The sequence below is a fragment of the Trachypithecus francoisi genome, unplaced genomic scaffold, assembly GCF_009764315.1.
Source record: "Trachypithecus francoisi isolate TF-2019V2 unplaced genomic scaffold, Tfra_2.0 Lachesis_group12, whole genome shotgun sequence".
Lineage (NCBI taxonomy): Eukaryota > Metazoa > Chordata > Mammalia > Primates > Cercopithecidae > Trachypithecus > Trachypithecus francoisi.
In genome coordinates this window covers 26456124-26483733 of record NW_022681457.1, presented here as the reverse complement: position 1 = coordinate 26483733, position 27610 = coordinate 26456124, and the positions used below count along the sequence as shown (strand labels likewise).

The following is a 27610-nucleotide window of genomic DNA, read 5'->3' as shown; positions in this document are numbered from 1 at the left end:
TTTTCCAGAAGGACTACTGATTCCTTTTAGAAGTACTTTTACAAGGAGTGGTTTACCTTTCAGAAATGGACCTTTCTTTGTTGCTCTGCTACTTCCCAGCAGTATGACCTTGGCAAAGTTCTCCTGGAATGTAAAATGGGGATAAGAATAGTCCTGCTTTACAGGGTTAATGTGGCAATTGAGATCATTCATGCAGAGTGATTAGCATTGTTAGTGGCATAGTAAGTGCTTAGCAAATATCAGCTTTTATTATTGGTGTTATGATCATGACCATTACTATCTTTTGACATAGACTAGTTCAGAAGACATTGATTATGGTCTTGGAAGGAGTGACTAGGATCTGCCCCACAGCTTTCTGATTGCAATGTATATGGCCTTAACTGCCTTTCAGTGCAGGATGCTACTGCATTGTAGAGGATGGATAAAGAAAATCAGTAAGAAGAAATCGTGTGAGTTGCAGAGGAGAGAGCAGAATGACATAACTGTGGTTGCAAGTGAGTCAGGGGTTAGCTGTGTCTGCTTTGGAAGTCTTGGGTGGGTCAGATTTGGATTGGTATTAGAACAGATGGGCCTCAGAATCACCTGAGAGTTCAAAAAATTGTCTACTCTGGGTTCCAGCCTCGGAGACCCTGATTGATATAGGGTAAGGATTGGAATTCGTATTTTTTTTTTTTTTTTGAGACGGAGTCTCGCTCTGTTGCCCAAGCTGGAATGCAGTGGCCAGAGCTCAGCTCACTGCAAGCTCCGCCTCCCGGGTTCACGCCATTCTCCTGCCTCAGCCTCCCGAGTAGCTGGGACTACAGGCGCCCGCCACCTCGCCTGGCTAGTTTTTTGTATTTTTTAGTAGAGACGGGGTTTCACCATGTTAGCCAGGATGGTCTCAATCTCCTGACCTTGTGATCCGCCCGCCTCGGCCTCCCAAAGTACTGGGATTACAGGCTTGAGCCACCGCGCCCGGCCTAGAATTCATATATTTTTTAAAAGCTCCCAGGTAATTCTGATATACAGCTGGGTTTGAGAATTACTCGATGGAGTGACCATTTATTACCTAATAATTCTGTAAAACATTTCCTAATCATTTGCTATTTAATATAAGACGGATGATGACATAGGGATCGGAAAACAGAGAAAGATTATTGGTAGTGTATAAAATGGAGAGCCTGAATTAATGGAATTTAATTTTATGAGAGTTTTGAATTTAAGCCCATTATGAGTCTATGTTGTTATTATCTAGGATCCTTGCCTATATTTAGATCATTTGAAATGAAATAACAGAAAATTGTGAAATCAGGAACAAAGTCCTGTTAGAAATGTAAAATACTCAAAATATGAACCTAGCTATGATTGGATTTAAAACTGAAAGGCAGATATTTTCTCCTGACGTTTGAAAATGTTTTCAACTTGTATTGCTGTTACTGGAAACGAGAAAGAACTTAGCTAGGTGCATGTCATCGATACTTGACTGGGTCCAGGTCATTACTTAGATGATTTAATGGAAGGGCACTGGGTTAAGAGTCAGTAGACCTGCGTGGAGTCTCAACTCAGATACTTCTCTTTGCAAAACCTGAGTTCGTTACTTCACTCATCTTTTTGGCATATATTTTCTTATCTGTAAAATGGAGACAATGTTATCAGCCTCTATCCTGCATGATATTGTTGGGGGTGTAATGAGGACATGTATGTGTTAGGAATGTAAAGCTGTGATGAACACAGAGAGTGACCCTATGTCTCTGCTTGCCTGGGGCAGCCCCAGTTTACACCTGATGTTGGGTTTAATTATTGATAGCACACTCTTTAACTCTGAGGTATCCCAGTTTGGTTGATAAATTATATGGTCACTCTGTACTCATAACACCCATCCATTTTTACTATTAATCTTTCAAAGTAGAAAGGTTTTCTGGCCCATTCCTGTGGCCCCAGATCCCTCACCAAGTAATCAAGCATTTCTTAGATGCTTTCTGGTAATTTTCTTCGATTTTATGTAAAGTTCACCTCTCCAACTACATTGGTCAGTAGATAATAATTGTTTTTGTTTCTTCACTCTTGAATAATTTTCTTGTTTATCGTGGTATTAGCATTTTAAACACTTTAATTGCCCATTTTGGTTGGTGCATCTTAAGAAAGTAAATTCCAAGGGCAGGCAGAGGACAGAGGAACCACAGCGGGAGATGGCTTTGTGGAAGAACACTAAAAATGAAGAGTACAGTTTGTTGGCTGATGTTCTGACTTGGTTTTTTGGAATCTAAATGCCCTATGTTGATTTTTTTTTTTTTTTTTAAATTGAGACAGAGTCTTGCTTTGTCATCCAGGCTGGAGTGCAGTGGCGCAATCCTGAGTCACTGCAACCTCTGCCTCCCAGGTTCAAACTATTATCCTGCCTCAGCCTCCTACTGTAATATCAGAGCTGGGATTACAGGCGCTTGCCACCATGCCTGGCTAGTTTTTGTATTTTTAGTAGAGACGGAGTTTTGCCATGTTGGCCAGGCTGGTCACGAACTCCTGACCTCAAGTGATCAGCCTGCCTCAGCCTCCCAAAGTGCTGGGATTCCAGGCATGAGCCACCGTGCCCGGCCATATGTTGATATTTCTAAGTACAGTGTAACCCTCCAAAGTGATTGGGAAGACCACAAAAGCTCTAGATGAAATTTCAAATGCTCTCTCTTCCCCCAGAGAAATTTAAGAGCTACCATCAGAAAAACTTTTCGTTCCTCAAATAACATTTTCTTTTACCTTTTTTGACAATGAGCAGCACATTTGATCCTGTTTCTCCCCTACCTTTTTTTTTCGACCCCTAGGAAACTCAAAGCCAAATTTGTGGCCCATCCTTCATGTCTATGTGGAAAGCAGTAGCCTACAAATAACTTTCCACTAGCCTTGACTTTTTGTCCCATGTTAATCTCCTTAGTCTTTAATTTTAAAAATATGTATTACTGTTTTATTCAATGTGTTCTTATAAACTGCCTTGGAATCTTGTGGGTTAAGTTAAAGATTAAATAAATAACGGATATAAAGATGGTATCATAATTTCAACATTATTTTCATGAAATTGTTTGAAATTTAGAAGGCACAAGCTTTTGTGGTACGGAGACCTTTACTGCCTGAGAATCAATAAAGAATATACTTTGATCTACCATTCCACCGAGCAGGTCACCTCCCACCAGAACGGGGCTAAAGAGAACAAATTAGCACCAATATGTTGCCTATTAAAGCTCTTGGACAAATGATTGATAACACTTAGTGTATGCAGGTGGGAATAAGAGCAGGTTCCTGTTTTATTTTTTTTGAGACCCTGTCTTATTTTTTTGTGTGATAGTCTCACTGTTGCTCAGGCTGGAGTGCAGCGGTGCTATCACAGCTCATTGCAGCCTTGACCTCCCACGCTCAGGTGATCCTCCCACTTCAGCCTCCCAAGAAGCTGGGACTACAGGCATGTGCCACCACACCTGGTTGTTTTTTTTTTTGTAGAGACAGGGTTTCACTGTGTTGCCCAGGCTGGTCTTGAACTCCTGACCTCAAACGATCCTCTTGCCTCATCCTTCCAAAGTGCTGGGATTACAAGTGGGAGCCACTGTGTCTGTCTGGCCTAGAAGATCTGTTTTCTTTTCTCTGAATAGTTCTTATGACACTGGCTCTCCGTCCGTCCGTCTCTGTTTGTCATTTTTCCCAGCTACCCTTTTTTCCTTGTTTTGTCCTCTTCTCCCCTCCATCCTAAAACTTTTGATCACAAGCTAGTTTCCTTTCTGTGTCATCCTGTCCCCTCTACTAAACGCTACTTCACCCCCACCTGCTTTCAGCTGTGCTTGCCTCTGAGACCCTCTTTCACCATGGCTCAGGTGGGGTGCATGTGCCAGCTTCTCTGTCAGCAGCTCTTGTGAGCAGCAACCACTGCTAACAAGCTTCCTGAAAACTAGGAAAAGAGATACACCATTAAATACCAAGCAGTAATTTGGAAACAAAAGAAAACATCACATTTGATTGGAATGCCTTATGTTGCATCCAGATAGTTTAGTAGGAAGGAGAAATTAAAATGTCGTGGATAGCTAGCATAATGCTAGACAGCAGTAGCAGTAGAATCTCAGTTCTTTTGTCTTTTTTAAATTAGCTCGTTCATTCATTCATTCATTCACTCACTCAGCAATCACTTATCTGTGTCTGTTATATTGCCAGTAGTGTTTTCATGGGTTTGGACTTTTATGATTATAGAGCTTTGTGAGACCTAGGACCTGGCCTGGGAATTTAGTACTTGCTTGCTTTCTGGGCTGGAGAAAGACTACCTCTGCTTATACAGTTTCTCCTATGCATAGAGGTTATATTCATAAATACAGTGTACACTGAATATTTATTTTAACGGGGAGTGTGTGTGTGTGTGTGTGTGTGTGTATATGTTTGCCATGGACATACACACAATATATTCTAAAGATTGTGGGCGTGTACTTCCATTTTAGCAAGCTTGAAATACAGCAATTTGAACATTGATTAAAATTATTCAAATACTATTTTACTAGTAAAAGGAATAAAAACCTGAAGACTAGGCAAGATAGGAGCCTTAACCACTTGCTTCTGCTCTGGGGTTTTTGGGACCTTCTCCCAGAAGCACTAATTTAAGTAAAACATAATTAATGTATATTTTCATCAATCTGCGTAGTAAAACTTCTGCTAATTGGAACAAATGAGAAGGACGACTTGCCTGAACATGTTGAAAGCTGCACAGTAGAATATGTAAAAAGGAATGGCACACTTGGAAATGGTAGCTCAGTAGAGAACCCCATATCATGTTGAGATGAATAAGGACAGAGCTGAATAGATGCATCATTTTGAGAGGGTCACCGCCCTGAGAGTAAGGACTGGAAAAACTAGCCTTATGTATGGCTTAATAGAGGTTTAATGTTTAAGAATTTGATAAGAATTACTTGTGATTAGTGCATTAAAGTTTTAACCTGAGCAGTACTGACTTGACTTCTCTTTGTGTTACCAATACTACTCAGAGATAAATGGGTATTCCTAAAGTGTCTGAAATGTTCTGTCTGTTAAGGAGGTCAGTAGTCTACTTTGTCACTTTTTTTTCTTTACCAGTTTCATTTTTGCACAGATGGTACAATGCTATATACACTTTTGAGCATGTCTCAAGTTCCATATTGGAAAAACATAATTTAAAAGGATTTAGGCTAGTGAGAATAACAGAGTAAGAGTCATAATTGTATTTCAATCAATGAATACAGTTTTGGTGTGAGCTGAGTCTACTTTGCTTTTTAGTAGTCCTTATTACTTCGTAGTAAGGGGACATGTGCGTTTCAGCAGTATGTGTGTTTTATAACTTCTGTGCCTTTCGGGGGGCTCCACCTATAAAATTAGGGAGATCCTGGCATGTCAGGGCTGAAGGTGCATTCATAACACATCTTGTTTTTTTTAAGTTCAGGGGAACATGTGCAGGTTTGTTATATAGGTAAACTTGTGTCATGCATGTTTGTTGTACAAATTATTTCATCACCCAGGTATTAAGCCTAGCACCCATTAGTTATTTTTCCTGATCCTTCTCTCACCCTTCACCCTCCACTAGGCCCCAGTGTGTGATGTTCCCCGCTGTGTGTCCAAACACATCTTATTTGTATGCTCTTATTGAACCTGGGGCTCAGGGAGGTGAAGGGATTTATTATAGCAGAGCCTTTAATGGGTCCAGCACTTTTTCTAAATTCTACTTTGCTGTAGGTCTGAGAAAAGTCCAGAAGTTTATTGTGCTAGAACAATGCTACTCTTTCTTGCAGAATCATAACCTTCTCGAACCCAGCCTTTTCATTTTCTAATAGCCATTTCCTCCTTTAAGGATGCCAGGAGGAATATGTAAGTATATTTAGATAGAGTGTATGCATACATCTCCACATCTTAGAAACACCCCCACTCCCAACCCCATGTACTGTTATTTTCATTTCAGAACTAGAATTAGGCTGTGGAAGCATCTGAACTATTTCCCTCCATATCATCTTTTCTCTTTTTACAAAATACAATTTTACCAAAACAAACCCAATTATATAGGTGTTACTGGAAAGTTTACTGTACTTTGGATCCATAAATATTCCTTTTTTTTTTTTTTTTTTGTGCTTCTCCTCACTGTTTAAAGGAGAAGTCTGCTGGACAAGGAGTTTTGAGTATGTGCATTTAGTGGGTAGACAGTGATAAAAGGAAAAAGAGAAACAAGCACAGGCATGAAATGCAGTAGTATACCCCATTCTGTTTTTCCTTTAAAGCTTTAAGAGGTAGCGTGGAATAGCAGAAACAGTCCTTTCCTAGATTTCTGGAGATCTGGGTTCAGGACATGGCTTTTGCCATTTACTTACTCAGTGAGTCAGGTCACCTCCCTATGTCAATATTTATGTATTCACTCACCACTTACTGAGCTTTGTCTATCATACACTGCAGATACAACAGAGAATAAAACTGTCACAGCCCTGCTTTCTTGGTGCTTATGTTAAGACAATGATAGTGACTGAGAATGAGGTAGTAGCAGTGGAGGCGGCGAGAAATCGTGGGATATGGTACATATTTTGACGCTAAAGCTGATAGAATTGGCGATGGTTTAGATGTGGAATGTGAGAGAAAGACGTGTCAAGACTGATTGCTGTGGGGTTTTGCGCCTGCAACATGGTGAATACTGGCATTTACTGAGAGAGTGAATGCTGGAGAGGAGGGCGAAGGTGTGTGTTGATGGTGTGGGAATTCCAGGTTGCTTTTTATATAGATGATGCCTGTTAACTTCTAGGTAGAGATGCTGAAGAAGTAGTTGGAATTTATTTATTTATTTGAGATAGAGTTTTGCTTTTGTTGCCCAGGCTGGAGAGCAGTAGTGCAGTCTTGGCTCACTGCAGTCCCCGCCTCCCAGGTTCAAATGATTCTCCTGCCTCAGCCTCCCAAGTAGCTGGAATTACAGGCGTGTATCACCACGCCTGGCTAATTTTGTATTTTTAGTACAGGTGGGGTTTCATCATGTTGGTCAGGCTGGTCTTGAACTCCTGACCTCAAGTGATCCACTCACTTTGGCCTCCCAAGATAGTTGGATATTTGAGATCGGAGTTCTGAGATAGAAATTTGGACATTGTTAGCATATATGTGACATTTGAATCATGCAACAGAGTGAGATCACTTCAGTAGATAGAGAAAAAGTGACTATTGAAGCCTGAGTGCTTGGGCCACCGACCTTTGGAGACTGAGAAGTAGGGGAGCTCCCTCTGGCCTCTGAGAATGAGAATGCTAGAACCTGACCTCTTTTCCTCATTTAGGTTGTTTGTAGGGATCATGTGAGATATGTACACATAAACACACATCAAAAACGAGTTAGTGCTTAATTACATGACTAAATATAGGAGTAAGGGAGGTTACATGGAGAAATCACTTTTTCACTTGATTTTTCTTCTGAAGGTCTGTTTTGTGGGATTGGATGAGGTGTGTGCAAATTTGTTATATGGCAGATGTTCCCAGTGTGTAGGTGTGTAAGTCTGGGATTCAAGGGAGTGAAGACAGGGAAGGTATTTGGGAAATTTTACAGGGGGCCTACCATACAATGTCTGTTTTCAATACTATTATTTCTGTCTTTATTAGTCCAAAAATATATATAGCAGTGGGATCCATGAGCTATTACCTTTAACAGGATTCTCATACTAAAAAAATTTAACACTGATATTTGACATTTGTAGAACTATGTACATTTATAAAAACATGTATACATACTAAATGTGAATTGGATACAGTTGACATTGTCTGTTTTTGTGAACAGATATCTGCTTGGGTTCCCAGGTTTTAGTAAGCTGTTTGAACTTGTCTCATCTCACTCTGCTCTGCCCCTTCTCTGTCACCATCTTCCCACTGGAGATGAGGCAGGGTTTCCTGAACCGTGGGCTCTGTTCTGGGAAGACCCTGTGGCCAGCTCCCAGAGAAGACTTGCAGAAAGATGTGAGATGAGAACAGAAAGATCAAGTGGGATGAAGGGGAAAAAACCAAGAAGACCAAGTCAAATAAAGGCAGAGGATCATTTGGGAGGGAGCTGAGGAAAGGAGCCTCCCCTGTTTCCTAGGTGACCATATTTTCTCCCCCTCTTTGGACTATTTTCTTTGTGCCTACCTGTTTTATCAGAATTGCAAGGATTTTTCCCAGGTGTTTGGGTTGTTGAGTAATAGGTAAATATAACTTTTTCTGGGCATTACCTTCTAGAATACCTGCTTGAAGGTAAAATTGCAAAAATGACTCTTTCTCCCCTACTTTCATGAACACTGTTTTGGTCTGATCTTATTATATTGAAATCTTAGATTTTATCTCATGCTTGTGTTTATCCACTTTTACGGTTGTGTGTGTGTATGTGTGTGCGTGCGCGCGTGTGTGTGTAATGTGGATACATGTGAATGAATGCCTTTTTCTAGAGAATCCGGTATATTAAGTCATCTACCCAGTAAGAAAGGTCTTCTGAGATTGATGCTCTCAGACAAATCTATAGAATTTAAGACATGAAAGAGAGCATAGGGAACATCGGATGCAGACTTTTCCAAATGTATATTCCTTTAAAAAAGAAGTGCCTTGGTCTAATGATTTTTTAAGAGTTGGAGACTCACTACGTTTATTAACATATGAAAGGATTAAGAGCTCCTGCTGTTAAAAATATTTAACTCTGTTTAACCAGTGTTTCTCCAATTTTTTCACTGTGGACCCTCATTTTCCTTGTCTCTCTTTTTAGAAGGATATGTACATAGAACAGTTACTATCATTGCACGGAAGTACAAGGTTCCAGAAAACATAATTTGGGAATGCTAATTTAATTCTTACCTTTAAATTGAGCTTGATACTTATTTCTGTTGGTTTGTGTTCCCATATGTAGTATGAGCAGGTTGAATGAATTAATCAATTACTAATGTCACTCCTGACTGTGACATTTTCTGGTTCTGACTTGTTAAATCAATATTTAAAAATTATATGTTTCTATATTAACGAATCTTGTCTTTTTTGTTTGTACTAGAACCATAGTGCCTAATACAGTGCCTGCCACATAGTAGCGTCTCAGGAAATGTTACTGAACAAATATATACCTGTTAGATTCAGAGCACTGAACTAGCTATGTCTTGAGGCTGCAGAGAAGAATGATCTTGTTTTTGCTCTCAAGGAACTTGTAGTCAAGTCATTAACTTTCCTAAGAGCATGGAATGTGCCCTGGAGAGGTCCCAAATTAGAGCTTGATTGTGATAATCTATAGGACGGAGATATATTGGACATTATTTCTGACCCTGCATCAGATGTGTGAATTATAGCACAGCTGGGCTATGTTAACGTAACTTTCATGACAAGAAGTGTCTTTCAGTAATAGTCACTGCAGCAGCCACATAGTCGTTTTATCCCTGGCAAAGACTTTATGATGCTATCAGCACTAAGAGATAAGAGCTAGTATTATTCCCATTTTTACAGATACAAGAGCTAAGGCTCAGAGATTTAGGGACATGTCTAAATTGACATACCTCCTGACTGAAAAGCCAGAATTAGGACCCGGGTGTGTGATTCTAAACCTTGTGCACTTATCCACTAGGCTTCCTGTCCTCTCACCAATCCTAGTATCTTTCATTATCTCATTTGTATTAGAAGCTCACCTTGAACAGGCTCAGAGAATTACACATATCCAGGCTTCATTGTGTCCCTGCTCTGTTCCCTCTGTCCCCATGCCACGAGGGCTGCTTTCTTTACAGCTGATGTGCTAGCTAGGGTGAGTTTTGGACCAGGTAATAAAAAGTTTACAGATTTTGGGCCAGGTGCAGTGGCTCACGCCTGTAATCCCAGCACTTTGGGAGACTGAGGCGGGCGGATCACCTGAGGTCAGGAGTTCGAGACCAGCATGGCCAACATGGTGAAACCCCGTCTCTACTAAAAATACAAAAATTAACTGGGCGTGGTGGCAGGAGAGTCAGTCGAACCTGGGAGACGGAGGTTGCAGTGAGCTGAGATCGCACCATTGCACTCCAGCCTGGGTGACAAGAGTGAGACTTCGTCTCAAAAAAAAAAAAAAAAAAGTTTATAGATTTTCTGCAAAGTTGGATATATTCATGTCCATTCTTACATTACCAGTCGGGGGGCAAGTCCCTCTGTTTTTGTCAGGACCAACTCGGCTGGATGTGATTGAAAATCCACAGTGATAGTGACTTACGAACAAAAGTTCTTTATCTTGCTATTATATAAAAGTTAGAGGAATACTCATTAGGATGGTATTATTTAAAAAATAAACAACAGCAAACCTGGAAAATAAGTGATGAAGATGTGGAGAAATTGGAACCATTATGCATTGCTGGTGGGAATGTAAAATGGTGTAATTGCTGTGGAGAACAGTCTGACAGTTCCCCCAAAATCAAACATAGAATTAACATATGGTCCCCAATTACACTCATAGTTGTACACCCAAAAGATTGGAACACAGGAACTCAGCAGATACTTGTACATCACTCGTTCCTAACAGCAATAGTCATTAGGAACTGTTGTTCCATTCACAATAGCCAAAAGGTGGAAATAATCTGAGTGTGTACCAACCAATGAATAAACAAAGTGTGATGTATACATACAATGGTATATTCATCTATAAAAAGGAATGAAGTTCTGCCATATGCTGCAACACAAATGAACCTTGAAGACACTATGCTAAGTGAAGTAAGTCAAACACTAAAGGAAATATTGTATGATTCCATTTAGATAAGGTGTCTAGGGTAGTCAAATTTATAGGAACAGAAAGTACGGTATGGGTAACCATGGGCTCTAGGGGAGGGAGGAATGAAGAGTTATTATTTAATGATACCAACTTCCTGTTTGGGATGATGAAGTAGTTCTAGAAGTGGATTGACACTGGTTATATGAATGAATAATGAATAATAACATTGTGAATGTATTTAATGCCACTAAATGGTACACTTAAAAATAGTTAAAATAGTAAATTTCATGTGATGTATTTTTGGGCACATGCACAAAACATTGGAGGAATGTGGCGCACGCTGATGTGGTGACTGTTCACAGAATTCAGCTCTTTCAGCTCACATGTTGCCATCTTTTGGGTATGTTCTTTGTCCTCACCAGCCATGTTGGCAGCATCCGTATTCCAGGCTGCAGACAGGAGAAGGAATTAAGAAAATGGGGTGAAGGCCTTACAGTAGCCTCCAGGACAGAAGCTGCTACACAATACTTTTGCTTATATCTTGTTGGCCAAACTTACTCATGTGGTCGTATCTTGCTGCAAAGGAAGCTGGCAATTGTAGTCACTATCGTGAGCATTCTTGTGCACAGCTAAAAATTACTGTTGAAGGAGGGGAAGGACAATGGCATGCAATCAGCTGTCTCTGCCACCCCTGCGTATTGGGGTCTGATGCCCATTCACTCCCCTCTTCTGACTTTTGGTTAGTAGCTTATCCTTTTCCCTGGCCTTACCTTCATCCTTTAAATCCCTTCTTCCCATTATTTAATTGTTCTCAGGTCTCTTCCATCTTAACATGCCATCACACACACACACACACACACACACACACACACACACTCTCTCTCTCTCTCTCTCTCCCCCTCTCTCTCTGTCTCTCTCTCTCTCTCTCTCTCTCTCTCTCTCTCTCTCTCTCACAAATCCATGAGTAAAGGCACCGCATGCCCAGTGCTCATGTTATATCCTCAGATCCTTGTGCAGGGCATACTACCTAGGAGTTTTTCAACAACTCGTTGTTGAGAGAGCAAGTGGATGAGTGAGGGGTTGAAACATTTCCCTCTAGCTTTTATCCTTGGGTTGACAGAGAGGTACTGCTGCTGTCTGTCTTACAACTATGGCAAAAATGACAGGACTGATGATTTTACTCCCTTTAGTGCTGAGGAGGCTGTTTGGAACCATGAAGTAGTTCTAGAAATGGTTCGTGCTGAGAAGAGCACTAAAGGGAGTAAAATACACATTGTTTCTGGTGTTGTTGCTTACTAGCTACAATGACATTTGGGAGATTAAGTAATCTCTATGAGCCTCAATTTCCTCATTTAAGGAAGTGAAGTCTCCATTGAACTCACAATGATTAAATTAGAAAACTGTGGTAAAAAATATACCCCGATAATATTATTTTGGCTTCCTATGGTGATTTTTAAGATTAAGGAGTATTATCATCCCTATTTTATTTCTCTAAAATGATATTTTAAAAAATGTAAATGCACTATACAATAGAGTATTATTTGGTCACAAAAAGGAACGAAGCATTGGTGCATGCTACAGCATGGATCCCCTGAGGACATTCTGTAGGTGAAAGAAGCCAGACACACTCATTATATGATTCAATTTCTATGAAATGTCTAGACTAGGCTATTAGACCAGTGGTTGCTAGGGGATGTGATAGGGGAGAATGGAGAGTGACGTGGGGTTTCTTTTTGGGGTGACGAAATGTTCTGGAAGTAGATAGTGATGATGATTGCACACTTCTATGATTACACTAAAACCCACTGAATTATGCACTTAAAAAATAAGTTAAAAAATTTAAATGCCATTATAGGGCAATATAATTATAAGAGAATTCTTTTAAAACTGTGTCTAAGTTTTGGTTCAGAATTTGTCAGTGATTCTTCTGTAACAGAAACCAACATCTGGTTGGTTTTTTAAGTTTTTTCATCTGCTGGCTGACCTGACTTGACATACCGTATTAGAATTTATTTATCATTCCAGGCCTACGCACCTCTCAGCACACTGGGAAATCTCAGGGCATGGTGTTCCATTAGGACGAAGAGTAAGCATGTGGGCTCCTTTGTGGGTACCACGGTGGAAGGGAATACAAAGTAAGAAGTTAAATAATTCCTCGCAATTCAGTTTGGCATATAAACTACACATTTAATATTATAAAACAGTTTTATAAATGCACCTGGTCTATGGTGTCTGCATGAATTAAGTGAGTACTTCTGGAAGGAGGTGGGGATAGTCAGAGAAGGCATGCTGAAAAAAGAAATGTTTAAGCATTTGCTCCTTACACAGGCATTTATTGAATATCTGTCATGCCGTAGGCATTGTTATTTGGTGCTGTATGTACCCAGATAACAGCTGCAGTCCCTGCCCTCAGGGAGCTCAAAGACAACAAAGACAGATGATTCTACAGACAGTTAGGGAGCAGGATGTAAGTGCTACTCCAAAGGTGAGCACAGGATTCTCTGAATGCCTCACTTGGGAAATGGGAGAAGTCAGGGAAACCATGGTGGAGGAGATGGTTCTTGAGCTAGGAACTGAAGGATGAGTGGGGACAGCAAAGGCTTGAAAGAACAAAGTCGTGCTAGATTACAGGAACTGCAGGTAACTCAGTACGTTTGGAGTTCAGGGTGCAAATGGGGATGAGCCATGAGAGGTTGATTACAAGTAGCCTTGTAAGCCATGTAAGAAATAAAAGAGTTTTAGAGCATGAGATTTTCAGATTTGCAGTCTAGAAATAAGACTGGCTGCATTGTAGAGACTGGGAATAGAAGCGGATGAGAATGAAGGCAGAAACTTTCAGGAGATTGTAACGATAATTTGGGAGATAAGTGGATAGAGACAACAGAGTTAGAACGATTAGGGCTTGCTCCCCAAGTGGATATGGTAGCAGTTCCTAGGACTCCAAGATATCTGTCCACTTCACTGTCTCACTTCATCTCAGTCTGACCCCAGCCTGCCTTCTAAGTCTTGTCTTCTTCTCTTCATGAAATGCTTGTCTTAAGTCTTGTGCTTACTGTCCCCAGAACTGGCTTGGTGATTTGATGTCTGTTACCTTTAATTACAGCTTTCTCTTCTCCTAGAATGGAGCTCATCTGTTCCCTTTACCTTCTTAGATCTCTGACTTACGAATCCTATGGAATAATTCCATGATACAATGATCTCTTTGTCCTCTGAAGTCATAGCATGTAATATCTCTCAGTCATTGACAAATGACTACATTTTGCCTTGTCACATCTCTTCATTGCTTTGAATTGCTAGTCAATCTTGAGCCACTGCAGCAGGTAGAGAGGTGAATTGGCTCTCCTGAATTCCTACTCCCAGCCCTAATTTCCTATATAACCCGGGGGAATGACTTTTTTCCCCTCGTTAGTGTAGTAACACATATTTGTTGCAGAACACTTAGAAAATCTTTAAAAATGTGCAAAATGAAGTAACCCCTAATATCACAAGCACCTTGGAATACTCACAGGTAATTATTCTTGTAATGTCCTCCCCATCCATTTTATCACCGTTTCTTTAGGATTACATGTGTGTGTCTATGCATCATAGCTAGGATCATCCTATACACGCTGTTTTTCAATTTGATTTTTTCATTACCATATTGTAAGGTTCTTGTGTCAAAACGTAGGAGAATCTTCAAGTCCAAATTGAACGTGGAGCTAAATTGTCCTCAGGGAAAGTTGTACAGATGAGTATCCCATATCTGAAATGCTTGAGACCAGACATTTTTCAGATTTCAGATTTTTTGGATTTTATAGTATTAGCATTATGCTTACCTATTGAGCATCCCAAATATGAAAATTCAAAATCCTCCAATGAGCATTTCCTTCAGTAAATGTTGGTGGTCAAAAAGTCATATTTTGGAGCATTTCAGACTTCAGATATTTTTATTTGGGTTGCTCAGCCTTACCAAAAACTGAAGAGTGACTGTCTCTGGGAGGAGGGGAACTTTGACTTTTCAGTGATATCTTTCTGTAATGTTGAATGTACACATTTATGATGAACCTAAATGATTTTTATAGTTGTCACCTATAGTTTATAGGTGACAGTAATTTATGCTTCTACCTAATCCAGGCTTATATTTACTTTTTTTTTTTTTTTTGAGACGGAGTCTCGCTCTGTCGCCCGGGCTGGAGTGCAATGGCCCGGATCTCAGCTCACTGCAAGCTCCGCCTCCCGGGTTTACGCCATTCTCCTGCCTCAGCCTCCCGAGTAGCTGGGACTACAGGCGCCCGCCACCTCGCCCGGCTAGTTTTTTGTATTCTTTAGTAGAGACGGGGTTTCACCGTGTTTGCCAGGATGGTCTTGATCTCCTGACCTTGTGATCCGCCCGCCTCGGCCTCCTAAAGTGCTGGGATTACAGGCTTGAGCCACCGCGCCTGGCCTATATTTACATTTAAAAAGTAGTATAGGCCGGGCGCGGTGGCTCAAGCCTGTAATCCCAGCACTTTGGGAGGCCGAGACGGGCGGATCACGAGGTCAGAAGATCGAGACCATCCTGGCTAACACGGTGAAACCCCGTCTCTACTAAAAACTACAAAAAACTAGCCGGGCGACGTGGTGGCGCCTGTAGTCCCAGCTACCTGGGAGGCTGAGACAGGAGAATGGCGTGAACCCGGGAGGCGGAGCTTGCAGTGAGCTGAGATCCGGCCACAGCACTCCAGCCTGGGTGACAGAGCGAGACTCCGTCTCAAAAAAAAAAAAAAAAAGTAGTATAACATCAGCTTTACTGACTAGAGAAACAATTTTACTTTACTGAAATTTCACCTTTTCAGCATGATTGTAGGTCCTTTTCCCTTTAGTTGTTTCCATTTCCTTTGCTGTCTAATGACTTGGATTTGAGTCCTAGGTAATAAATACATGTGATCTTTCACAAGTCACGTAGTGTTTCTAAGCTTTAGTTTGCTTATGAGTAAAATAAGAGGAATGATACTTCAAATTATTGTGAGGATTGAGATCAAGTATTGAAAGTGCTTTGTAAATTGTAAAAAGTATATGATTATGTTTATTGATTTTTTATTGATTTTTATATTAGTCAATGGTCATGAGCAGTTAAGCCAACTTTGCTTTTTTAAAAATTCATTGGAGAAAGACTAAAAAGGCAGAGGTGCCTTCATTAATATTTATTTTGGTGCAATGTGGGATCCATGAGATTTGGGTTTGTGCCACATTTCTGCTGCTAATTATTAGCTATATATACAGCTGAAATGCACTGAACAAGCACAGTTTTGGCCAGGCCCGTAAATGTTCGGGAAACACCTGGCTGGACATACATCAGAGAGCTTGGTAAGCTGATAAAGCATTCATGCAAGCTCCTGGAGACTGTTTAATTGGATGGCAGTAGAAGGAAACTATTTATGCAAATTTTACTAACTGAAGTTCTCCCACACCCTTGAGACCACATTTCACAGGCTTGTGAGATGAAAATTGGTCGAAATCAGGTTCTAATAATCTCTTTGTCATCTGCAGTCATGCCTGAGAAGGTCTGATACAGTCTTCTGAATCAGTCAAGGGAAGGTAGAATTTCATCCAACATGACTTTGGTGCAATTGCTGTATTTAGCTCCCTGAAAACATAGGTGCCTTAAGTTTATCAGTTATCCAGAACACTGAATTCTGGATAATAGAGGAACAGGGCTGTGTAAACAACTCTACTGAGTAATAGATGGCTGCCTGGCCTCCAGTTTCTGACTCTGTATTCCCTTTTATCCAAGGACAAGATGTTACAAAAATAATCCAGAGTGACTCCCAAGGGCAGCCCCATGAACTCGCTGGTCCCTCCGACTGTGCTAGCAGAGGAGGATGAATCACCAGCAGCAGAATGTTGACTCCCCCAGTGCTATTAGTGGGTGTCCCAGCCAGACGCGACAACCAGGAAGACAAGCTTTGGGAAAGTTTTTTCTGACTCATTAACATCATGATTTACACAAGAAAACCTCTAGCTTCTCATTTTATTTTATTTTTTAAAGAAGTTTCCTTTTTGTTGTGTGTATAGCAAGGTGGGGCGAAGCTATGGATCCCTCAAATGAATATTCAAATTAGCTCTTACCAGTAGCAGTATTTGAACTGTTTGCTCAGTTAAATTTTATTGTCCTTTCCTAATGTATAGTGCCTATATATCCATCAAAAAGTAGCTGATTCATTAAGAATCTTTAAAAAGGATATTATTTTTACACAGTTGAATTTCAGGTGTCCTGTGCCCATGCCTTTCCTATCATCTCCTATGTGTGAGAGGCCCCACCCCACGTAACACACCTTCACATACTGGGGACTTTCCTCTTTCTGAGGAATTCACATGAATCTGGGGATTTGGGTTCTCCTTAGGTAGTGTCCCCTCGGAGGAAAATCCAGACTCCTTGGGGCATTTGTAACCTGGGCCCAGTTTTCCTCCTTACCTCATCTTTTTCGGTTCTGCACAAACCTGTTTAGTTTTCAGTCAAGTGCCTTACCCTCCGGCTTTCCTCCTCCTCCTTCATTTTTTTTTTTTTTTTTTTTTTGAGGTGGAGTCTTGCTCTGTTGCCCAGGCTGGAGTGCAGTGGCACAGCTCACTGCAACCTCCACCTCCCGGTTCAAGCGATTCTCCTGCCTCAGACTCCCAAGTAGCTGGGACTACAGGTGCGCACCACCACACCTGGCTAATTTTTGTATTTTTAGTAGGGACAGGATTTCACCATGTTGGCCAGGCTGTTCTCAAAAGTCCTGACCTCAAGTGATCCACCCACCTCGGCCTCCCAAAGTGCTGAGATTGCTTGCGTGAGCCATCGTGCCCAACCCCACTTTCCTTCTTTTGCTAGTTCTTCAACTTTCCCTTATTTGGGATGTTCCCCTCACTCAGCTCCTGTTTTCATCCTGTTTGTATCCCACCTTCTTCGTAGTGATAGTAGTAGTATTGCATGCCTGCTGTGAGCCAGTTTTCCTACTGTGTTTATGTGTATATTTTTCCAAGAGTTTAAAATAAGCCTGTAAAATAATTATGGTTCTCCTTATTTGCAAATGAGAAAACAGTCAAGAAAGTTAAAAATTATTCAAAGCCAGCTACTAAGTGGCAGGGCTGAGGTTTTCCTGAGCCTGAACAGTCAACCCTAGCATGTTGGTTTTCCCTGCTGTCCTCTGGATCCGATCAAACTCACTGCACCAGCCCCACTCTCACACCTTCTCCAGAAGTGCTCTTTTCCCTTGATCGGGTGTGTCCTGTGTTTGGCAATCAGTCAGGTATTATTACCTTGCTACGTGCTTGGGTTGCTAATTCTTCTTTGGTGATATATCTTTTCTTCTCACTGAGCTGTGCTTCACAGGCTTTACACAATGCGTTTTTGTTGATTTTACTTAATTAATGATGTCCTGGAACAAGTGAGTTATTTCTCCTAGTTATATTTAGCCCAATTAGTCATTTACATCCTACCATAATATTTGCCTCCACTAATTGCTAAGTAGTCTTGCAGTCCTCCAGTCTTCTTTTTCTACACTTTTATTCCCGGGAAGGAAAGACAAAAGAAGCTCCATGGGTGGAGTCTGTAGTGTATCCCATCCCCTGCAAAGAAACCAACAGAAAAATTAAGTGGAATGAAAGACCAGGCATTGCCACTAAATAGTTTGGTACTTTGAAATGGATGCCAGTTTGGCTAAATTCACGTGTTGTCTGTTAGACAAGGGCTGTTTGTAAGAGAATTGTGAATGTAGACATGCTCTGAACTGTGCTTCAAGGATGCAAAAAAATGTCGTTGAGACTGCCTTCCTATGTGCAGAGTGGAAAAAGGAGCATTTATCTTGAGAAAGAATAACTGCATCTGATCACCCTTTTCAATTCATTGATAGAGAAATATAATTAAAGATTCCTAACCTATTTCAGGATACCCATCTACCGTCTATATCTCCAGGACTTAGATAGCTTCCCCATTGCCGAGTAGTTCCCATTGATAGGCATACACTGAACTCTTCATTCATGATAACCATTGTTTCCATGAAATACATTGAAAATTTTGCACAGTTGCAAGGTACACAGAATGGATTTTGAATTCTGTAGGTTGTACGAAGCATCCCTAGATGTGATCATGAAGTTAGACACCTGGGACTGTGGGAATAAGTCATGCATAAGAAGAATGGTTTGGCAGAATTTTAAAAATAGACCTTCCATGCTTTGTGGGTATAGTTTCTGCATATTCTTGATCTTTGTGGTACCATTATATGGCTGTGGGAGGTAATCAGCTGAAGAGCTTTCTGGGAGGAGAAGCTTACTGTGGAGTGAAGACTGTGAATATGCATTGTGCGGGTCTCAGTCCGGCTGTTTGTATTGAAACATCAGAAGCTACACATTGTGGGAAAAGAGAAGGAATCTTCTGGTAACCAAAGAAGTTTGAGGTGAAATATGTCTCACTGTTTCATATTCAGCTGGGGAATGTCTCACTGTTTTATATTCACTTTCTTATATTTGCTGAAATAAAAACAAATATAAGGTAAATTTGATTAGCAGTAACCTTGTTGGGTCCTTTAAAACAGTGTTTTTCAAACTGTAGTCTGTTAATCTTTACTGGGCTGTGAAATCTGTTTTGTGGGTCTTGTTTAGCATTTAAAAATATATTAAATGTAAGAAAATATAGAATAGAAGGTAGAGGGAATGGCACATAGTAAGGGTCAATATGTTTTTGTGAAACTTATATGTCATATATACACATATATACTATAAAATATATTTTTTTACCGTGGATCATGGTCAAAAAAGACTGAAAGCTATTTTAAGCATGGCTGTCAGCATAGGTTCCTAGGATATCAGACAGTGATGTGTAACCCTAACTGGATTCTTGGCTGAATGCTAGGGGAAACTGGGGCAGACTGAGGAGGAGTGAGAGGTGGCACAGTGGCTCTGGAGGCGCCGTGGTGACCTGCCAATCCTGCTCTGCCCTGATGCTGCTGCCACCTTGGTGAAGACTAAGTGCATTACTCATTATATGTATAGGGTTCGCTGAGAGCTCTGCCAGCAGTTTAAGATTGGAGTCTTTGTTGGCAGGGCAGTTTCAAAGCTGAACATAAAAAGTAGTTACAGTTTTTTGGTTGAGGGGGCCAAGTGTAGGGGGGCCATGTAGAGAAGGATTTTTCTTGAGATCTCCTCTCTTTTTTTTTTTTTTTTGATACGTAGTCTTGCTCTGACGCCTAGGTTGGAGTGCAGTGGCATGATCTCCGCTCTCTGCAACCTCCACCTCCTGGGTTCAAGCGATTCGCCTGCCTCAGCCTCCTGAGTAGCTGGGATTACAGGCACCCACCACCACGCCTGGCTAACTTTTTTATTTTTATTTTTTAGTAGAGACCGGGTTTCACCATATTGGCCAAGCTGGTTTCAAACTCCTGACCTCAAGTGATCTGCCCGCCTTGGTGTCCCAAAGTGCTGGGATTACAGGCGTGAGCCACTGTGCCCGGCCTCATTTTGTTTTCTCTCCTAACTCATATTTTGAGGCAATAGCTGAGTACCTTTGGTGCATAGACTGGAATGGACATTTGCCATCTGGGGGGTTGTCTAGCATCTGAACCTTCACTCTTTGTTTCTAGAGTGGTCTCCCATTGTTGCTATGGAAGCTGAAGGAGGTGCGTACACATAACTGAGGGCAAACTAGGTTCAACCTCTTCGATTCCTCTTTCTCAGGACTTTGAATCGGGAGGGAGTGGTGCAAACATAGAGGTGGCTTGAGATCATTCCTGGAAGCGGCAGAGTTGGGAGTTCAGTCCTGGTGGAGGCTGTGCAAGCAGTGGTGTCCTTATCAGGCTGTTCCTCTGTCCTTCTGTCTTTCCCTTAAACTCACTTTACCCTTAGGTAAGCAGAGCTGGTTTCTGTTGATTATACCCAAGAACACTGAGGGGATACAGGAACCATGTTAGATTGCTGTCTACCCTAAGTGAACTTAGTATGTGACAGGTGAGAGGAAGTAGGTGAATGCTTGGTAGACACAAATAGTAAGATTTAGCAAGGGGTGGAAGGATTCAGGGTTGTTTCCTGTGTGTTCTTTTAATTATGGGTACCTTCAAGCTTTGTCAGATGGCTTATCAGCAAGAGATTCTATGTCTTTACATTGTGACATTTTGGAAATACATGTTAATAAAAAATGAGCTGTGTTAGGTGCAGCACAAAATGGTTTCAAACCTTTATAAGTTAGGGTTTCTTTTATTTCTGTTTCTTTTTTCAGTTTTAAGTGTTTTAAAAGCCCTGTGTATACTCACAGAAAACTGATTTCCTAGTGGGTGTGAGCATTTTATTTTAGCATTAAGAGATTTAGGGAAATCTTGAATCATCACAACAACCCTGTAAAGTAGATACCTCTGTTATTCCGAGGAAACAAACTCAACAGAGGTTAAGAAACTGGCCTGAGGTCTCAGACCGTGGGTGTTGGAGCTGGGCTCTGGACCCAGGTTAGGGTGACTCCAAGAGCAGGATTTTCACTGCTTCTATAAGGAACTTTGGAGGGCATCTAATACTTTTTCATTATGCAGGATTTGAGCTCAGAGAGGTTAGGAGACTTGCTCAAGACCAGGCAGGTCCTAGTGGATCTGGGCTGGAACATGGGCCTCTTTCTAATTGGTAGGAAGAAGCTTGCACACAAGCTCTGTCCCTATTGCAGCCTCCCCTCCTTTCCTTGCTGTCTGCCTTTTGCCTGCATGATTCTTCCTGGTCTGCATACTCTTTCCTGTGCAATTGTCCTTGTGATTTTCCTTCTTCCTGGCCTGTTTTTTTTTTTTTTTTTTTTTTTAAGAATAGCTGTACCTTTCCTCTCTCTTTTTCAGTCTTCTCCATTTCTGAAAACTGAGAGCAGATTCCTCTCTCCTTGATCCCCTCTCAGCCCAAAGCATGGCCCTTGTGCCCTCTCTTTTTGACTCCCATGGTTCTTAATGTCCTCACAGCCTCTTCCCTGGGGTTCCTGTGTATATGTTAGTCTTCCCAGCTGTCAGTAGATTGTAAGACTTTTGGCATGCTCAGATACATATGTGTTACTTCTTTGGATTCCCCTAAGTCCCACACCTTGCCCAGGGCAGAGTGGTAAACGGAAAGGGGAGTGAGGCTAGAGCTGAGAAATGTGTTTGAGACCTATCTCACCTCTCACTGGCCAGTTGACCGTGGGAACGCCTTAGCCAAGTCTTCTCATCTGAAGGGGCTGTGAAACTCGAATGTGGTTATAGATGTGAAAGCCCTTTTTAAGCCATAAAGCGCTATATAAATGCAAGGTTTTATTGCGATGGCACAAGTGCTTCAGAAGTATTTTTGGGATAAATGATTAAAAAGCACATACTGTGGCTGGGCGAGGTGGCTCATGCCTGTAATCTTAACAATTTGGAAGGCTGAGATGGGAGGATTGCTTGAGTCCAGGAGTGTGAGACCACCTTGGGCACCATAGTGGGAACTCTTTTCCAAAAACAACAACAACAAAAATTGCTGGATGTGGTGGTGTGCGCCTGTTATCCCAGCTTCTTGGAAGGCTGAGGCAGGAGGTTCACTTGAACCCATGAGGTCAAGGCTTCAGTGAACCATGATTGTGCCACTATATTCCAGCCTGGGTGACAGAGCGAGACTCGGTCCTCCCAGCCCTCCCCAAAAAAGCACATACTATGAAGACAAGCCATTCTCCCCGCCACCCCATGTTTTGAGTGTCCATTTGTGCCACCAAACCTTTGACCCTGGGGTAAGGATATAGATGGCTTCACTAAATCTTATATTCATTGCTCTTTAATAACATTTTGGATGTATTAGTGGTAATTAGTTTAAAAGAAGAAAAAGTTTTTTTTTAAAAAGGAAAAGTAACAAAGTCTCTTGGTACAATGTGGCTTTTAGGAAGACACTTACTGACTTTAAGCAAAGTACTGCATTTTATCAGAAACTGTCTCTCACTGAATGCAGGCTCGTTGGGAGCAGTGCGAAGCACCAAACCATTGAGCTGGCATTGATTATTTAATCATCCCTAGTTTATTGTAAATGAAGCAGCACTTACGGTTCTGGGGTATTCCTGGAATTGCTGCTATAGTTAGAAGTGAGTTATTCTGCGTGGCAGGAGTGGCATATAGAAAAGCCATAATTCTGACTTCCTGACAGGAAAAATAGCAGATTTTGTATTTATATGATGTCGTCCTTTTGGCTGGAATCCATCGGCTTTACAGTATCTTGTGATGCTTTCATCAGAACTGTTATTCCACATCTCAGCATGGCAGTGGGGTTCCAGTAGCAATAGATACAAGTCATTTTCCATGGCTCTATGGGTGTGAAGCCACTGGCAGTTTCCCTGGCTTGTTGTGTAGGTTAGGCTGTTAGAAGGCTCCCTGTCTACGTGCTGCTAGGACTTTCCTCTCACACTGTGGCAGTGGTGCCAGGGCAGAGCATTAGTAGTGGGCAGGAACACAGGGAAGGCTGGGGCACTGCAGTGATTTTTTAAATGACAGTTCTTTCACTCTACAGAAGGAAGAGCGTTGGAGTAAGATCAGTCTCCTGGGTGGTTGTTAGACTATGAAAAGTACTAAAAAACCAGAGAAGACAGTGGTGTTGGTGATAGGAACAGTTCAGAGCAGTTTTTCCCCGCTGTGGAAAGAGCAGGGTCCTTGGAATCAGGAGTCACGTGTTTGACTCCTGGCACTCTCGCTGATTAGCCTAAAACCTCTTATGCTTTTTATGAGAATTAAGTGCAAGTGCCTAACTCCAGGCACAAGATATTGAAATGCTTAGTAGATACTGTTTTTTTTTTTTTCTCCTTGACTGGAACTGTATATTTCATCAAGCTGTAATCAAGTTAACAAATTATGGTCAAAATATGAGTGCTTACTGCATACTAAACTTTGTTAGGCACTTTATATGCATTAACTGACTTAACTCTTAATAGCCCAGTGAGATAAATGCTATTTTTATCTCCCCACTTACACCAAGAACATTGAGGGTTAGGAATATTAACTAACTTGCCTAAGATTACAACAGCTAGTCCGTGGAGATGCCAGAATTCAAACCCAGTTCGCAGTGACTCCAGCCCGTGCTCTTTACTGCTTTGCTGTGTCATCTGAGCTTTATGAAATGGGGCTTTGATTTGTAACTAGGCTTTTGCTCAGAATCCCTATTTAGACTTTGCTCTTCGAAGCGGATTCATAGCCCGCTTTAGTCCTCTGCCATAAAGACGATTTTATATTGCATCAATACCTTTTTGGACACTTACACATCTGTAGCCTCTTGCAAAGAGGGCATTATAAGCACTTGATGAGGAATTTTGGAAAGTTTTCTTTGTTTTTAAAAAGAGACAGCATCTTGCCATATTGCCCAGGCTGGGCTCAAACTCCTGGGGCTTAAGCAATCCTCCTGCCTCAACTTCTCATTTAAAAGATCTTTTTAATCCTTGCACCAACCCTCTAGGCAGGATTTTTCCTCTTAGGTTAATGGGTAGGGAAACTGGCTCAGATGACAATGACTTGCTCATGGTCACACTTACTAGTATAGAGTCAGTGGGAACCTACACACCTTGGATTACTGTGCTTTTTTTCATTGCATAATGTTGCTTACTTTGTATATCATCTTTCATTTACAGCTGTTGCTGAACATACTTCTTGATCACCTAATTTGTGCTGAGGATAAAGCACTAAACAAAAGACCAAAAAAAAAAAAAAAAAAAATGCTGGTCCTCCTATAGTTTTCATTGTTGTCATAGGTTTCCTCACCAAAGTTGACTGATGCCTGCTGTAATAGTTTATTAAGACTTAACATTTTCAGTCTTAAAATTTCCTAAGATATTAAGAAGCTGATTTCAGGGCATTTTTAAATTACATATTTTTCTTTCAATTTTTCTGAGTTCATACCTTAATTCATCAACATTTTATTTGCATTTTCTACTTCAGAAATCAAAAGGTTTGATTCCTTTAAGGCAAACACAAAGTAATTCATTGTAGGTGTGATGATTTCTTTAGTGAAAATGATGAGATATCCATAGTATTTTAATTCTTGTCATTGAGTTTCACTGTCAACCAATCTGTTTTTGACTGTAAAAATCTGGCAGTGGCCCTTGGCCAAAGCGGTCTCATTCTGATGATCATACTTATGAACATTAAAATAGTCTGTTTTTCTTTGTCCACTATCCAAAATGTATGTTCTTGCCTTGCAGAGATACCAGTCTTTAAAAAGATGCCCTTGAAAATTTAAGAGTTCCAGTGTTTTTAGACAGATTTTTGGAATTTTGCATCTTGGAAAAGCTTGTGACATTTTATCTATTGCAGTGAGGCTTTGTTCCAACCCACAGAATTGTGTTTTGTTTCTTTTATTTTTTCCCTTGTTGAGAAAGTATCAGATATACTTGTCTTTTTCATAAGACTGTGGTAAACTAAAGCAATTTGAGTAACCCACAACATTTCCTTGATTTTTTTTTTTTTCATGTAAAGCAGCACCTACAAAATTGAGCTACAAAAGTAATCCTTTGTCATGAAAAGAAAGGTATTTTCTTTCAAATCCTTGACAATTTTATAAATAAATTAGGGTGGAAGAATTCACTGCTATCATCAAAAACCTTCAGATTACTCATCCTGGTCCTTCCTGTTCTTAAAGCTTCTTTATAATTTGAGTTGGGAATTGAACCCAGTGAATCATGTTCTTTTTAAAGGGTATTTTGTGATTGCTCCTGGTGAATATTTCTAGCATTCATGATTTTTCCTTTGGTATATTGCAGCAAGAAACTTGAATTTATTTCTTGGAATTATCCAAAGTGTTTATTAATATAAACTGATCTTGCTCCTTTTCTACCTGCTCTAAAAGTAATCAGCTAGATCACGTTGTCTGGTTTATTTTAGAAGAAATATTATTTGGATGAAGCCATTACACAAATGCTGTAGCGCAAAAAACAAAAACAAAAACAAAAAAAAAACCACTTGTCATCCTGAATGAGGACAGTTGTCATTTCATATAAAGTGGATCAGCAGCCTTAGGTTTAAAGTGCTTAGAACAGTGCCTGCCATGTCTTCTAAGTGCTATGTGGGTGTTTTCTATTTTTATCACCAGAATGGCAGTTTCCTGAGAGTAGCGATTTTGTCGTTATTGAATCGACATTCAAAAGCATCATAGTTAATGCATATTGTCTAGAAATTCTGTTGCTACTCTTGTTTTCTCAAATAGTTTAATCTCTAGGCTAAGCAGCACAAATGTATACCATTTTACTGTCCTGTTCAATAATACTGGAGGTCAGTTTGAAGATTAGGTATAGTGTGATTGCAATGTAGTATTACTTACAGAAGAGACAGAATGATTGGAAAACCAAACTCTCCTTGATTACTGGTTTTTGTAGAATTCTAGTTCTAGAACAATCTTAGTGGTTTTAGTTGGATCCTTGAATCTTACATGAGACTAAGAGAAGTTCATGACTCCTAAGCTGAAGTAACACATGGTCTGATGGTGCATATTAAAAAGCTTTGTAAGTTCTGGCCGGGTGCAGTGGCTCACGCCTGCAATCCCAGCACTTTGGGAGGCTGAGGCAGGCGGATCGCGAGGTCAAGAGATCGAAACCATCCTGGCCAATGTGGTGAAACCCCATCTCTACTAAAAATACACAAATTAGCTGGGCGTGGTGGTGCATGCCTGTAGTCCCAGCTAGTCGGGAGTCTGAGGCATGAGAATTGCTCGAACCTGGGAGGCAGAGGTTGCAGTGAGCCGAGATCATGCCACTGCACTCCAGCCTGGTGACAGAGTGAGACTCCGTCTCCAAAAAAAAAAAAAAACACACACACACACACACACACACAAACAAACAACAACAAAACACCTTTGTAAGTTCTAAAAAGGTTTATGTGGTAGCCCTTCTGAGTGGAGCCTGGGCCTGGTGGAACTTACAGGTCTCTTCCTGTCCTCAAAAGCTCTGAGTTGTGACCCTTTCCTGGTTTGAGGCATGCTTTTCATTACCCCCCTCTGGTCAGTTTTCACTGATCCTCAGCAGCTGGTAACGGTGTGCTGTGGGGGAAACCTGGGGTAGACAGGCTCCAGACATGCAATTAGCAAACACTGCCTATGGACTGGCTAGTGCTGTTGGGTGCCCAAGTGTAAAAAGGAGTATTGTGAGGTTTTCCTGTTCGAGCAACTGGAGAGACCAGCGTAGCTCCTTTCTGCTACAGGACCTTTCCCCTACACATGCTGATCCTTTTGCTGAGACTGCTATCTCCCTGTTGGCTTCATGCCCCACCTCCCTGGACATCCATTGCATCTTAGCTCAATGTCCCTTCCCTCCTGAGCCCCAGACCAGATGACATTCCCTCTATTTTATGTTCTCTACTTTTCCTTCATAGCATTTTAGCTCTTTGTAATGACCTCTTTCTGTACATCTTAGTTTGATTCCATTCTTCCTATTGACTGTAAGCTCCACGTCGGCAGGGACCTTATTGCTCTTGTCCTTTGAATTAGCTTAGTTTCTGCAGAGCTCTTTGAAAATACTTGTTGAAAGAGTAAATCTCTTAAGTGTAGCATCTGAAGTCCTGCTTCTGAGCAGAAGCAAGTCATTAGCATGTAGCTAGTTTCTAATTGCTGTTTTGAGGCAGGGCAGGGTGTTTATTCACGTGATTAAAACAATTGATGATGTTAATTTTTAAAAAACGTTTGTATAATGATTTTAATCTTGTTAAAATTGGCCATACCAAAATAGCCAAATCAAAGTCATCACAATCAAATTCATACTTGTCTCCCCTGCCAGGCTTTCCGTCATTACTTTTACTTAAGTCTTACCCACTGCAGAAAGCCTTCCCCAGCCAGCCCTTGCCAGTGTTAGTGAGCAGAGCTAACAGCATCCTGACGCACCCACACTATTGATTTTAGGTTGCTTTTGTGTTTCCATTTGTGCTGTCTCCAACCTTCTATTGTAAGGCCGTGTGGGGATGCTGGCCTGGTGGCCTCAGAGGTAACCTATCTCCCTCTCCCCCTTTGCTGCTGCCCTGTAAT

At 41.0% G+C, this 27610-nt stretch overlaps 1 protein-coding gene across 7 annotated transcripts in view; it reads left to right on the top strand.

Annotated features, from left to right (window-relative positions):
* JAK1 (Janus kinase 1) overlaps positions 1-27610 on the top strand; it is a 133520-nt gene that overhangs the window by 52644 nt on the left and 53266 nt on the right. The gene's annotated exons all lie outside the window — the stretch shown is intronic.